Source organism: Schistocerca nitens, chromosome 7 (assembly GCF_023898315.1).
Source record: "Schistocerca nitens isolate TAMUIC-IGC-003100 chromosome 7, iqSchNite1.1, whole genome shotgun sequence".
NCBI classification, from domain to species: domain Eukaryota; kingdom Metazoa; phylum Arthropoda; class Insecta; order Orthoptera; family Acrididae; genus Schistocerca; species Schistocerca nitens.
The window spans coordinates 238,216,546-238,233,347 of NC_064620.1; positions in this window are offsets into that span (position 1 = coordinate 238,216,546).

The window sequence follows — 16,802 nt, forward strand, 5'->3', positions numbered from 1 at the left end:
GTGTCAGCCAGTTTGCCGTGGCATACGGAGCCCCATCGCAGTCTTTAACACTGGTAGGATGCCGCGACAGCGTGGACGTGAACCGTATGTGCAGTTGACGGACTTTGAGCGAGGGCGTATAGTGGGCATGCGGGAGGCCGGGTGGACGTACCGCCGAATTGCTCAACACGTGGGACGTGAGGTCTCCACAGTACATCGATGTTGTCGCCAGTGGTCGGCGGAAGGTGCACGTGCCCGTCGACCTGGGACCGGACCGCAGCGACGCACGGATGCACGCCAAGACCGTAGGATCCTACGCAGTGCCGTAGGGGACCGCACCGCCACTTCCCAGCAAATTAGGGACACTGTTGCTCCTGGGGTATCGGCGAGGACCATTCGCAACCGTCTCCATGAAGCTGGGCTACGGTCCCGCACACCGTTAGGCCGTCTTCCGCTCACGCCCCAACATCGTGCAGCCCGCCTCCAGTGGTGTCGCGACAGGCGTGAATGGAGGGACGAATGGAGACGTGTCGTCTTCAGCGATGAGAGTCGCTTGTGCCTTGGTGCCAATGATGGTCGTATGCGTGTTTGGCGCCGTGCAGGTGAGCGCCACAATCAGGACTGCATACGACCGAGGCACACAGGGCCAACACCCGGCATCATGGTGTGGGGAGCGATCTCCTACACTGGCCGTACACCACTGGTGATCGTCGAGGGGACACTGAATAGTGCACTGTACATCCAAACCGTCATCGAACCCATCGTTCTACCATTCCTAGACCGGCAAGGTAACTTGCTGTTCCAACAGGACAATGCACGTCCGCATGTATCCCGTGCCACCCAACGTGCTCTAGAAGGTGTAAGTCAACTACCCTGGCCAGCAAGATCTCCGGATCTGTCCCCCATTGAGCATGTTTGGGACTGGATGAAGCGTCGTCTCACGCGGTCTGCACGTCCAGCACGAACGCTGGTCCAACTGAGGCGCCAGGTGGAAATGGCATGGTAAGCCGTTCCACAGGACTACATCCAGCATATCTACGATCGTCTCCATGGGAGAATAGCAGCCTGCATTGCTGGAAAGGTGGATATACACTGTACTAGTGCCGACATTGTGCATGCTCTGTTGCCTGTGTCTATGTGCCTGTGGTTCTGTCAGTGTGATCATGTGATGTATCTGACCCCAGGAATGTGTCAATAAAGTTTCCCCTTCCTGGGACAATGAATTCACGGTGTTCTTATTTCAATTTCCAGGAGTGTACATGAAGAGAACAATGTTGACAACACGAGCTTAACAAATGAAAATGTTATGGAAACAGGTGTCGAGACATATAGTTCATCATCCTTATCGGACAGGCAGCCACTATCCCGTCTCCAGTGAGCCGTAGTAAAGGATGACCGTTGCCAAAAATGGTTCAAATGACTCTGAGCACGATGGGACTTAACATCTGAGGTCATCAGTCCCCTAGAACTTAGAACTACTTAAACCTAACTAACGTAAGGACATCACACACATCCATGCCCGAGGCAGGATTCGAACCTGCGACCGTAGCGGTCGCGCGGTTCCAGACTGAAGCGCCTAGAACCGCTCGGCCACTCTGGCCGGCTGACCGTTGCTCAAGGAGCGGATAGTACACGTAATTACGTACATAGAGGATCAACCGCTGCATAGTTAAAAAGCAAGTATGAACAGATTTCGAATAGCTCCGCAGCGATATGGCCGTGTAGTTCATAAGAAAAACTACAGATATTCAATGGAGGACAAGGTGCACTTGTTACAAAAAACTGGTGTTTGCGCGCTTCGAGGACGCTAGATACAATATACAGGATGTGTATGATAGTGCCTACTACGTTATGCACATCAAACTACGCGCGACATAATTTACAGTAACTTCAAGTGAAGCAATTTATGTCTGCATAATTTCAAACAGTGTTACAGAATTGGAAAACGTACGACACGAAATTTCAAACAAAGCCGGAACTTGACGATGCATAACGAACTGCGGAATCGACCCGAAAATTTGCAGATGAGATTAAGAAACTTATCCCATCGTTCAGTAAGGAATTTGTTTTCAACTCCGACCAACCGGGATTTTAAGAAGAAAGCAAACTAAAAGAACCCTGGAAACAAGAGAGACGAAGAGAGTTGTATCAAGATCAACTAACAACTATAACTTAACGCATTCGTATAAAATAATGCCGACTGTTAATCTGGATGGTAAATTGGCTGGAAAGTTATTTCTTGTACTGCGAAAAGTTGGAGATGCTCTGCCCCATACGATCCTTTCTCGTGTGCGTGAACTTGCAAGGGCATTATGGAATATTTACGTCACAGCAAGCAACAGTGAGAAAATCTGCGTAAGAGAGCTACAGTACTATGGTACTATGGTATGATCACTGCTTTTGGCCACCAGCTGTATATAGGTCAAAATAACTTCCTTTTGCTTGATTCCTGGCCTGCGTATAAAAATCATACTCCTTTAGAGCAAGCTATCCTTACTGAAAAGGCCGGCCAGTGTGGCCGAGCGGTTCTAGGCGCTTCAGTGTGGAACTGCGCGACGACTATGGTCGCAGGTTCGAATCCTGCCTCTGGCATGGATGTGTGTCATGTCCTTAGGTTAGTTAGGTTTAAGTAGTTCTGTAGTTCTAAGTTCTAGGGGACTGATGACCTCCGATGTTAAGTCCCATAGTGCTCAGAGCCATTTGAACCTCCTGAAAAGTGTGTATCGTTGCAAATCATACCATCTCGAACCACTTGTCAAATTCAGCCTTTCGATGTTTGTTTTCTCCGTGCTTCTAAAACATATTATCGCACTACCTGCAGCTACGATAAGCTGCACCACATACTGTTTCGCATTCGGTTGCATGCTGTCGCACTCCATCAGTTCACATCATCTCTTTACAGCAGTATGTTGTTGTTGTTGTTGTGGTCTTCAGTCCTGAGACTGGTTTGATGCAGCTCTCCATGCCACTCTATCCTGTGCAAGCCTCTTCATCTCCCAGTACCTACTGCAACCTACATCCTTCTGAATCTGCTTAGTGTATTCATCTCTTGGTCTCCCTCTATGATTTTTACCCTCCACGCTGCCCTCCAATGCTAAATTTGTGATCCCTTGATGCCTCAAAACGTGTCCTACCAACCGATCCCTTCTTCTAGTCAAGTTGTGCCACAAACTTCTCTTCTCCCCAATCCTATTCAATACCTCCTCATTAGTTATGTGATCTACCCACCTTATCTTCAGCATTCTTCTGTAGCACCACATTTCGAAAGCTTCTATTCTCTTCTTGTCCAAACTATTTATCGCCCATGTTTCACTTCCATACATGGCTACACTCCATACAAATACTTTCAGAAACGACTTCCTGACACTTAAATCTATACTCGATGTTAACAAATTTCTCTTCTTCAGAAACGATTTCCTTGCCATTGCCAGTCTACATTTTATATCCTCTCTACTTCGACCATCATCAGTTATTTTACTCCCTAAATAGCAGAACTCCTTTACTACTTTAAGTGTCTCATTTCCTAATCTAATCCCCTCAGCATCACCCGATTTAATTTGACTACATTCCATTATCCTCGTTTTGCTTTTGTTGATGTATGACTCTATTGAAATCTTTAAGAGTGGGTGGTAGTTGAACGTCCTGCGCTGTTAGTAACTCCCAAGAAGTTCGCCTTCGATCTTCAAGGTGGGAATCTTTGTTATTACTGTAGCGCGCCATTTTTCATTCGGTGATCATGGTAAAAGTTAATGGTTTTCTTTGAACCTTACTTGAATGTCGACGATGCCCATTTTGTGAAGTGTAATACATACATCCCATATAAGGTTGATTTGTGTACCTCCTGGACACTCGTTTTCTGTTGCCCCCCATGATGCACATGGTGCAGCTAATATTTTTCCTGTCGTAAGTGTTAACACAGTAGTTTATAATGAACTTACGACCTCGCCTTCAAGGGGTTCCTCGTTAGACTTACATCTGCAATTACGAGAACATGTCAATGCGAACAGAAAAACTTTTAAAATAAAGGGAAAAAGAGGGAAAAGAAAATACGCCATCGGATCAGATGTAAACGGACACGCTTATTTAATGCGGAAGTGTCCACTAGATGCCACGAGAGACGACTCGCCCGTACAAGAGGAGGGCGGAGAGTATCGTGCTGGCAGTAGAGAATTGCCATTGCCATTCTATATTCACGAAGATGCAAAGCTGGTACTTTTTGCCGATGATACAAGTATAGCTATCACACCCAACAGACAAGAATTAACTGGTGAAATTGTAAACGATGTTTTTCAGAAAATCATTAAGTGGTTCTCTGCAAATGGGCTCTCATTAAACTTTGACAAAACACAGTATATACAGTTTCACATAGTAAATGGAATGACACCATTAATAAATATAGACTTCGATCAGAAATAGGTAGCTGAGGTAGAATACTCAAAATTTCTAGGTGTATGCATTGATGAGGTTGAATTGGAAAAACACACTGAGGATCTGCTGAAACGTTTGAGTTCAGCTACTTATGCTATTAGGGTCATTGCAAATTTTGGCGATATGCATCCCAGTAAATTAGCTTACCACGCCTATTTTCATTTTCTTCTTTCGTATGGCATCATATTCTGGGATAACTCATCATTGAGTAAAAGAGTGTTCATTGCACAAAAGCGTGTAATCAAAATAACTGCTGGAGCTCACCCAAGATCATCCTGCAGACACTTATTTAAATAGATAGAGATCTCACTGTAGCCTCACAATATATATATTCACTTATGAAATTTGTTATTAACAATCCGAACGATTTCAAAAGTAATAGCAGTGTACAACACTAGGAGAAAGGATGATCTTCACTACTCAAGGTTAAATCTAACTTTGGCTCAGAAAGGGGGAAAATTATGTTGCCACAAAAGTCTTTGGTCACTTACCTAATGGTATGAAAAGCCTGACAGATAACCATATAGCATTTAAAAGAAAATTAAAAGAATTTCTTAATGGCAACTCCTTCTACTCATTAGATGAATTTTTGGTATAGTAAGTGGGTAATTTCCCCAACCACCACAAAAAAATTAAGTGTCATTTAATATTTTGTGTAATGTAATATCTTGTATAGACACCTTTTATTAACCTGACACGTTCCACATCATTACCAAGTGTCGTATTCATGATATATGGAACAAGTACTAATCTAATCTAATCTAATCTAGAAGACGTAACAGCGGAATAGGTCGGTCAAGATAGCTCGATGGCCTCGAAGTGAACTAAAGAATGGATATCACCCGAGTAGCAGATCCACCAGGGACACTTCAATCTTTCTAAAGCTGCCCAAGCTGACTGTTGGTGTTATGACTGAAGTAGAAACGTGAATGACTAACTACGGCTGAAACACGGCCAGGGAGACCTCATGTACCGACGGATAGGGATCGTCGAGCATTACGGGAGGCGGTTGTATAAAATCGTATGAAAAGAATCAACTCGCACCCAATCCTAAGAAAACGCAAGTGTTTTCATTCCATCTGAAACATAAACAAGATAACAGGAAACTTGAAATATTCTGGAATGGAGTTGCACTAGAATATTGTTCACACCCCAGGTACTTGGGTGTCACTCTCGACCGTACACTAACCTACAAGGAACATTGTCTGAAGCTGAAGCAGAAAGTATCCTCCAGAAACTGCCTTCGTCGGAAACTGGCGGGATCGAACTGAGGTACACAGTCACAAACATTAAGAACAACAGCTCTTGCCTTATGCCATTCTACAGGAGAGTATGCCAGCTCAGTGTGGTACAATTCAGTACATGCAAAGCAGGTTGATGTAGCCTTAAATGACAGCTGTAGGATTGTTACAGTCTGCCTAAGGCCAACCCCCACGGACAAAGTTCAGTGTCTCGCTGGGCTTGCTCCATGTGACATCAGAAGAGAGGTCGCCGCTAACATCGAGAGGCACAAAACAAATACAGTTACCTCACATCCACTATTTGGACATCAACCTGCCGAGCCAAGACTGAAGTCCAGGAAGAGTTTCCTAACAACTTCACAGCCCTTGGAAAGATCAGCTGCGGCTACCCGACTCACCAAGTGGAAAGAAAGATGCCAATACCTGTCAAAATGGATGACACCACAAGAATCCTTGCCGCCTTGAACAGGCTACGGGCCGAAGTCGCAAGATCGAGGGAAAATCTCCTGAAATGGAACTACCAACTGCCAAATGCCAACACAACACTGTGTAAATGCGGTGAATTACAGACAACCCGGCATCTCTTCAAATGTAACTTATGCCCAACCAGCTGTAGCATGAAGGACTTAACGTCTGCAGCACCCAATGCTATCAAAGTTGCCCAAGTCTGGGTGAATACTGTGTAGTTTTGTTTGTATGTGTTGTATATGTGTTCATTTTAGTGTACCTCTGACACGAATAAAGAAGAAGCGGAAGGAATCACTTGTGAGTTCCTACCAGCAGTCCAGCTAGAAGGAAGACTGTGCGTAGCGAGTTATAAGAAAATGTTCAAATGTGTGTGAAATCTTATGGGACTTAACTGCTAAGGTCATCAGTCCCTAAGCCTATACACTACTTAACCTAAATTATCCTAAGGACCAACACACACACCCATGCCCGAGGGAGGACTCGAACCTCCGCCGGGCCCAGCCGGGAGTTATAAGAATGGAGTACAATGGTCGAGGACCTCCTCAAAAGACATACCTTTCTGTAGCCAGTGCTAAGCAACGCTTGAGGTAGTGTAAAGAGCGAAACCTGTATGGACAGCGGATGACTGGAAATGAATGATTTGGAGAGATGAATTGTTTTATACCTTGCGGCAATCCAATATAGAAGACAAAATGTGTAGCTGCTTGGGTGAATGGAAGCTTACTCTAAACGTAGATACATGTAAATTAATGAGGATGAGCAGGAAAAATAATCCCGTAATGATCGAATACAGGATTAGTAGTGTGTTGCTTGGCACAACCTGTTGTTGTTGTGGTCTTCAGTCCAGAGACTGGTTTGATGCAACTCTCAGTGCTGCTCTATCCTGTGCAAGCTTCTTCATCTCCAAGTACATACTGCAACCTTCATCCTTCATCTCTTGGTCTCGTTTCACCCTGCCCTCAAATACTAAATTGGTTATCCCTTGATGCCTCAGAACATGTTCCACCAACCGATCCCTTCTTCTAGTAAAGTTGTGCCACAAATTCCTCTGTTCCCCAATTCCATTCAGCACCTATTCGTAGGTTCGTGATCTACCCATTTAATCTTCAGCACTGCCGCGCGGAGTGGCCGCGCGGTTTGAGGCGGTATGTCACGCACTGCGCGACCCCTCCCGCCGGAGGTTCGACTTCTCCCTCGGGCATGGATGCATTTGTTGTTCTTAGCAGAAGTTAGTTTAAGTAGTGTGTAAATCTAGCGACCCATGACCTCAGCAGTTCCGTCCCTTAGGAATTCACACACATTTGAACATTTTTTTCTTCAGCGCTCTTCTGTAGCACCACATTTCGAAAGTTCTCTTGTCGAAACTATTTATCGTCCATGTTTCACTTACATACATGGCTACACTCCACACAAATACTTTCGAAAAAGACTTCCTGAGTCTTAAATTTATACTCTATGTTAATAAAACTCTCTTCTTCTGAAAAGCTTTTCTTGCCATTGACAGGCCACATTTTATATCTTCTCTACTTCGACCATCATAAGTTATTTTGCTTCGCAAATAGCAAAACTCATCTACTGCTTTAAGTGTCTCATTTCCTAATCTGATTCCCACAGCATCACATGATTTAATTCGACGGCATTCCCTTATCCTCGTTTTCCTTTTGTTGATGTTCATCTTATACCCTCCTTTCAAGACACTGTCCATTCCGTTCAACTGCTCTTCCGAGTCCTTTGCTGTCTCTGACAGAATTACAATGTCATCAGCGAACCTCAATGTCTTTATTTCTTCTCCGTGGATTTTAATACCTACTCCGAATTTTTCTTTTGTTTCCTTTACTGCTTATTCAATATACAGATCGAATAACATCAGATAGTGTATCATTAATGTTTCCAGTTGCACGGCGGACAACTGGTGGATTGTGAATAACGGCTGTAACCCTGACTGGTGTACTATTAGTAGATGCAAAACACTGTCCTGGAACGCCACTCAGGGTAGTAAATAGACTCCACCAAGAGACTACGATATGAAGGGGCTGCGACGAGGGGCGGCCGTTTTTAACCCGGATGGCGGATCTGCCTCAACGGGTGGTCGCGTGCGGCCGGTTTATTAGGCGGCGGCGACCGCGCCCCAGGGTCATCCCGCCCTCAAGGCCCTCATTATCGGCAATCGATGGCCGCCGGGCAAGTGCAGAGCTACCTGCCCTGCCCTAGGGCTGGCTGCGTCCCGTGGCGAGAGCTCTCAAGAGCGCCAGCGGTCGATGGGTCATTCCTTTTAAAGACGCCGCGGAGGAACACTGTATAATCGTCCGCTCTTCCAGCGCTCAGACTCGTCCAGGACGTGGGGTGAGATTATAGATCGAGCTGCTCTGAGACTCACCTCTACAGCTGGATGGATCTGGGTTCCACCCTCCCCCATGTCTGCTGGTTGCTCTCTTCTCCGACAAAGCTGCACAAGTGTACTTCCACCCAGTCGGCAGTCCTCAGCTTATCTACATCTATATCGATACTCTACAAGTCGCCATATCGTGTGTGGCGGAGGGTACCTTGTACCAATAGCAGTCACTTTCTTTCCTGTTCCAGTCGCAAACAGAGCAAGGGAGAAACGACTGTCCATATGCCTCCGTATGAGCACTAACTTCATGTATCTTATTTTCGTGGCTCTTATTTGAAATGTACACAGGTGACCCAAAAATTATGACCACCTGCTTAATATCTTGTTTGTCCATGTTCCGCGTATCATGGATCTACCCTTTGTTGGTAGCTTTATGGAGATATGTGGCATTACATGTCCACGCACAGGTCATGTAATTCGCATAAATAACGGGGCGTTGATTTGCGTACAAGGTGATGGCGCCCGATAGCGAACCAGATGAGTTCCATAGCGTTTACACCAGGAGAATTGCCGGCCGAAGTGGCCGTGCGGTTAAAGGCGCTGCAGTCTGGAACCGCAAGACCGCTACGGTCGCAGGTTCGAATCCTGCCTCGGGCATGGATGTTTGTGATGTCCTTAGGTTAGTTAGGTTAGTTCTAAGTTCTAGGGGACTAATGACCTCAGCAGTTGAGTCCCATAGTGCTCAGAGCCATTTGAACCATTTGAACCAGGAGAATTTGGTCGCAAAGTTCACTATAATGCTTCTCAAACCACTGTAGCACTGTCCTGGCTCCGAGACTCGGACAATTACACTGCTGAAAGATGATATCGTCGTCGGGGAAAGCATCAAATGGTTCAAATGGCTCTGAGCACTATGGGACTTAACTTCTGAGGTCATCAGTCCCCTAGAACTTAGAACTACTTAAACCTAACCAACCTAAGGACATCACTCACATCCATGCCCGAGGCAGGATTCGAACCTGCGACCGTAGCGGTCGCGCGGTTCCAGACTGTAGCGCCTAGAACCGCTCGGCCACACCGGCCGGCGGGAAAGCATCAAGCATGAAGGGATGAAGATGGTTAGCAGCTGTCAGAGTGTCTTCACAGCACAGAGGAATGTCTCCTACAGCAGTGAAACCTTCCCGTCCCCTCTATATCTCTTTTGTGACGCAACCTTCCGTTTTACAATAGCCTATGAAACCTTCCCTTTGGATTTCTACCTCTTGCTTAATAATAACAAATGAAATCTTCCCTTTGAAATTAATTCTTTTCTCAATCTTCGCATACAAATTTAAATGCTGCTTATTAAAAGTTATTTTCTGATTATTTCGACGAAACATAGAATATGTCGTCGTCGTGGCCCTCAGTCGTTACCTGCAATAACCCAAAACTGTTCCTTACCTTTTTTACTGTTACTGGATCGCCATCTGACTGCTACATCGAACTGCGACATGAATATAGTTACTCTGTTTTACTATACTTTATTAGCTGCTGCTGGGCTGTTATAATAAGTGGCTGTATTTATTCCCAAAGCTGACGTTATTCTTTAATAGCAAAGCTGACGATATTCTTTAATTAATTTGACTGACGTTACGTAATTCATAGTTAAACTTTTTCTTGACAACAATAAAATTTTGCAAAGTTTTATGTTGATGGTTTTTGGGATGGATTATAATCAGTAATGCAATATTGCTGGCAAAATATAATTATATCTGAATGAAATGACTTTACAAACGTTCAAATGGGACTTACTTTTTACAATAATCTTACAACTATCATTGCGCAAACATACCTTCAGGAATCTTGAGTTTCTCAAAAAACATAATTCAATAATATTAGTTCCTCTTATGATAATAGTTAGCTGATGTCTCTGTACATGCGTTCATAATCGCTTGTAAATCATAGCTAGTAGCTGGCAGGCACACCGGTTCTCTCAACCTCTCGCTTCAGACCTGCTACCGACTCGCTTCACATCTCGCTTACTACTGACTTCCTACGAACGCTAATGTGCGGTCTCTCCTGCCAACAATGCTTTCTGGTGCAGACAATCCCTGCTACCATTACGAAATGTATGTATCAATGCGCGGTCTTTCCCGCTCTTTTCTTAAAATGTCTCCATACGCTGTCTCCCTCCCTTTTTAAAATTATATCAATGTGCGGTCTCTCTTGCCAACAATACTTTGGTGCAGACATTCTCCGCGACCACAATTACTTCCAACATGACAAATATTAATTATTCCTACATAATCCTATTAATAAAATATAAACATCTTTCATAAATTTTGGTTTCACAATAGACAATAGAAATATACACGTCTTGCAGCAGAATACTGCTCCCACCAACCTGCGTCTATGGCGCGCTGCACGGTTCGAGCCACAATACACCTCGCCGTCGCCGTCTGTGGAAACGACCATCGACCTAGTGTAGCAAAAATTGTTATTCACCTGGACAGCCGACACGTTTCCATTGATCAACGGCCGAATACCGATGGTTCCGTGCCCACTGCAATCGTAACTGACGATGTCGTTGGATCAGTCTGTGAAGAATTAGGTGTGATCTGCTGCGGAGCTCAATGTTCAACAGTGTATGATAAACGGTGCATTCCGAAACACTTGTGCGTGGACCAGCAGTGCGCTCTTTCCGCAGAGATGCCATATACTACCCTACTTTACAGGGAAGACAAGCCTCTGAACGCCACGTTCTGTGAATAGTCGTACACGTCCGACCATTTAGCGGCTAGTGATAGTTTCGCTGTCCTTTTGCATCTCCCCATAGATGCTCAGGGCAGTAGCACGTGAACATTCGACCAGCTTCGCCGTTTTAGAGATGCGCGTTCACAAGCTCTGCGTAATAATAATCAGCCCTTTCTCAAAGTCGCTTATCTCACTGGATTTCCCCATTTGCAGCCCGTATCTTCGCTAGGGTGATCCAAGTCCGTGTCTGCTCTGCTTATACACTTTTGTTACGGCAGCACCTGCTAACAACGCCAACAGGCGGCATCCAGCGCTGCATTGGGCAGCGGTCATAATGTTTTTGGCTTATCAGTGTATGTATATATAGAACAACAGCGGTTCTATCACACTTCCCTGGAGAGCTACCATAGAGTAAATATCTCTGGAGTGAGCATTGCGTTCTGCGCATGTTGTCAACATTAAACCAGGATTGTCACGTGATCTCGGGACTTCGCTGTGAGTGTGTGCTTTCTGCAGCGTTTGAAGTTTATAATACCAAGAGTTTTTGTTGTGTTTCACCGTTTGTTGATAGTGTAATAGCGATGGTGAATTACGTTGTTGCTACGGATGGAAAGAAAAATATGTGAAAGGAGGGATAGTAACTTTTCATGGGTACATTCCATATAGCTCTAATTATAGTTTTCATTTTAGTAAGAGACACTGTATACGTTTAAAAATTTCGAGACGCATTATAATTAAGACTTGATTCTGTAGACCTATTTTTCTACGATTTTATGACTATATACACTGCTGGCCACCGTAAATGCAACACCAAGAAAGACAAGAGGTACCACAACAAAATTTATTTTGTATGTAACATGTTGACCAAGTATCAAATGATTACGTTTACAGACGTCTGTGACATGTGGTTCCTGCCAGAATCAGTAGCCAGAGTAGCCGCCATTGTTGGAGATCACCGCTGCCACACGTCTCGGCATTGAGTCAAAGAGACGTTGGATGTGTTCCTGGGGTACAGCAGCCCAAGCAGCTTCCACACGTTGCCAAAGATCATCTGGTGTGGCAGCTGGGGATGTAATCTGGGTCACTCGTTGAGCAACCGTGGACCACATGTTTTCTATCGGCGAAAGATCCGGAGAGCGAGCCGGCCAGGGAAGCACTTCAATCTGGTTATTGACGAAGAACCTTTGGACAATGCGTGCCACGTGTGGTCGCGCATTATCCTGTTGAAATATGGCTGTGGCCGAGCCATGAAGATAAGGAAGGACAACTGGCTCCAGCACCTCGGATATGCAGCGCTGGCTATTTAAAGTACCGGCAATGCGTACTAGAGGCGTGCGAGAGTAATATCCAATACCGCCCCATACCATAATACCCGGTGCAAGACCAGTGTGGCGGCGCATAATGCAGCTGTCCAGCATCCTCTCTCCACGGTGTCTCCACACTCGAATCCGACCATCGTGGTGCTGCAGACAGAAGCGTGCCTCGTCAGTAAAGACAACGTCATTCCATTCTGCCGTCCACATCCGTCTGTCATCACACCATTGGCGACGGAGACGTCTGTGGTTCTGCGTCAATGGTAGACGAAGCAATGGACGTCTTGCGGACAGACCACTCTGCTGTAAACGGCGTCGAATGGTACGCGCAGACACTGGATGATGCGTTACAGACGCAATGTGCTGTGCTATGGTTCGGGATGTCACTGAGCGATCCGTCACTGCCATGCGCACAATTTGCCTATCAGCACGTGCAGTGGTGCACCGAGGTGAATGCGATCGACCACGTCGGTCCGTCGTACCCTCAGGCATCCAACGGTCACATATCCGCATTACAGTTGTTTGGTTTCGTCCAACACGACTAGCGATTTCTCTGTATGATAATCCACAATCTCGGTAAGCCACTAACCTTCCTCTGTCGAACTCGGATACTTGATCAAACGATGTTCGCTGTTGTCTACGAGGCATAACTGATCGTCTTGTGAAACAACCACAAGGTAAACACACGTGCCGAACGTACACTCGTCGAAATCGCCAAGCCTTAAATGACGCTATGAGGTGGCGCCACAGGCGCGCGTGATGTGCGTCTGCGCTGAAATTCTAATCAGTTGCATATCTCATCGCTGCAAACCCATGGTGTAAATTTCCCTTGATTCGGATGCTTCCTTCAGGGTGTTGCATTTACGGTGGCCAGCAGTGTAATAGATATTACGGCTCGTACAAAAGCTTACAACCAATCGATTCCTCTCGTAAATTTGCTAGTGGAACAGGAAAGGGAAAGGTTAGTTGTTTCAGTAAATACTGTCCTCCATGCATTTATCAGTGACTTGTCAATTATGTATATAGATTACTCCGTCTACTATTTATTTAATGAACTGGGAGCAAGTACTTAAAATGCGTTAAATAAATACCGCAAAGTGCCACCAGTAAGAAAAATTGTGCTTTAGGTCGCAAAAACGAGAAAATAATTACGCAGAAATACAAGAAAAAAGGACGAATTAGCAGGGATATAATTGCTAATGTGTGGTAAATTCGGTGTTTTTCGGACACTTGCGAAAATACTAACGTACTGTCAAGTCGTTTTGCAGGACTACCACTGCAAAAATGTACTTCAGGCTCTGTAATACTATAAAGTGCGGTATCATACCAAAAACTACCAAAAATCGAGTGCATCTGAACTATGACACCTATCGCAAAGAAGCTGAATGTAATATCACTTGCCCTTAAAAGTTACGTAGCTGGTTTATTCCCGGTATCAAACGGATACTGTTAAAATGTCTTCGCAACATATATAAATAATCCACGACACGTACGAAAAGAATCCGTCTGTACTAGGGATGCAGTGACATTCTAAATATACAGGGCGCTATACGAACAAACACACGACGTCCCGAGATCACGTGACCAGGCCGGCAATGTAGACAACACAAAATCTGTTCTGCGCATGTGAGTGCTCACTCCATAGATATTTACTCTATGAGAGCTACTAACGATACTCTTGTCGCTAATGAACACCCACAGTCGAGGACAACATACTGGATTCTGTAACTTAAAAAGTCTTCCAGCTACTCACATGTCTGTGAACCTATTCCATACGCTCTAACTTAATTAACAGCATGCAATGGGCACCGAGTCAAATGCTTCCCGGAAATCTGGAAGTATGGAATCTGCATGTTGCCCTCAGATCCCCCTTGCCCTTTCCCTGCATTGAATTCGTAGTTGATACTTCCTGCATCCTTGCAGCCTCGCCTCTTCCCGTAACTACCTTATTCCCCTATCAGATACTGTATTTTTCTGCTGTTATTTACGGCTACGGAAAATAACCGTACCGACGAGTAAATGTCAAATATGTCGCACAATCTAATATGGAATGCGTGACTTTTCATGTACCAAAATTTTTACTTTTTCCAAACAACAATATGGTCCCGTGCAAAGTAGTTCCCTCCGGCAGTTCCACACCGGTGGAGTCTTTGTTAGCAGCCAATAACAAATTTCTCCCCTGTGCCAGCCTTTTCATCTCCGAGTAGCACTTGCAACCTATTTCCTCAACTATTTGCTGGATGTATCCCAATCTCTATCTTCCTCTACCGATTTTATGCTCTACTGTTCCCACTAGTATCATGGAAGTTATTCCGTGATGTCTTAACAGATGTCCTACCAACCTGTCCCTTCTTTTTGTTAGTGTGTTCCATATGTTAATTTCCTCGCCGATTTTCTAGAGAACCTCCATGTTCCATGTGGTCAGTACACCACTCGCCCGCCGTATGTCGGTTTAGGAGACCGGAGCCGCTACTTCTCAATCAAGTAGATCCTCAGTTTGTCTCACAAGGGCTGAGTGCACCCCGCTTGCCAACAGCGCTGCGGAAAGGCCGTTGACTATTTCCATGCCTAGGTAAAAAAATTCCTTATTTTCATCTATCTCGTGATCACCAATCCTGATGTTAAGTTTCTCGCTGTGCTCGTTTCTGCTGCTGCTCATTACTTTCGTCTTTCTTCGATTTACTCTCAATCCATATTCTATACTATTACACTGTTCATTCCATACAGTAAATCCTCTAATTCTTCTTCATTTTCACTGAGGATAGCAATGTCACCAGAAATGTTATCATTGACATCTTTTCACCTTGAATTTTAATACTCCTCTTGAACCTATCTTGTATTTCCATCACTGCTTCTTCAGTGTATAGACTGAACATTATAGCGATACTTTGACACAAACAAACATTTCGCTTCGGTCCAAATTTGACGTACGTTAAAACTGTTTAAGTTTAACAGGTCACACAGCATCCTTATTGTTAAACGTCGGCCTGATCTCACAAAAGAACGCCCAATTCCAACGTTTTCGTCGGTTTTTGTAGCTGAAGGTTTCCCTGAGCAAGGTTCATCTTCAACGTGTTCTCGGCCTTCCAAAAATGATTTGCACTAGCGGAAAACTTGTGCTCTTGGAAAGGAATGTTTCTCGTACGACTGTTTCAACTTTTCAAAGATCACGCTCGCGGATTCCCAAGTTTAACCCAAAACTTGATGGCATAACGCTGCCCTAAAACCGCTGTTCCATTTTCGTAAAACACAACAAAATCACAGCTTCATTGATGACGCCCTCAAAAGTCACGTGATGGCTGTATGATGCTGAAACTCGGACTGAGCATCTGGAAGGGATGAACACGTTGGTCTACCCAAGAAGAACAACACAGCCTTCTCAGATCGCTCGCAATGTTGTCAGACTCATTACTTTTCTCACACATCTCGTAATTATTTTGGCCCTGCGCGACTTTAATATACCAGGTGACTTCGTGGTGACATTAAAAGGTTTCAGACATTATGGAGAAGGATAAATACAGGGTTATTACAAATGATTGAAGCGATTTCAGAGCTCTACAATAACTTTATTATTTGAGATATTTTCACAATGCTTTGCACACACATACAAAAACTCAAAAAGTTTTTTTAGGCATTCACAAATGTTCGATATGTGCCCCTTTAGTGATTCGGCAGACATCAAGCCGATAATCAAGTTCCTCCCACACTCGGCGCAGCATGTCCCCATCAATGAGTTCGAAAGCATCGTTGATGCGAGCTCGCAGTTCTGGCACGTTTCTTGGTAGAAGAGGTTTAAACACTGAATCTTTCACATCACCCCACAGAAAGAAATCGCATGGGGTTAATTCGGGAGAGCGTGGAGGCCATGACATGAATTGCTGATCATGATCTCCACCACGACCGATCCATCGGTTTTCCAATCTCCTGTTTAAGAAATGCCAAACATCATGATGGAAGTGCGGTGGAGCACCATCCTGTTGAAAGATGAAGTCGGTGCTGTCGGTCTCCAGTTGTGGCATGAGCCAATTTTCCAGCATGTCCAGATACACGTGTCCTGTAACGTTTTTTTCGCAGAAGAAAAAGGGGCCGTAAACTTTAAACCGTGAGATTGCACAAAACACGTTAACTTTTGGTGAATTGCGAATTTGCTGCACGAATGCGTGAGGATTCTCTACCGCCCAGATTCGCACATTGTGTCTGTTCACTTCACCATTAAGAAAAAATGTTGCTTCATCACTGAAAACAAGTTTCGCACTGAAAAGAGCTGTTGCAACCGCGCCGAAAATTCAAAGCGTTTGACTTTGTCAT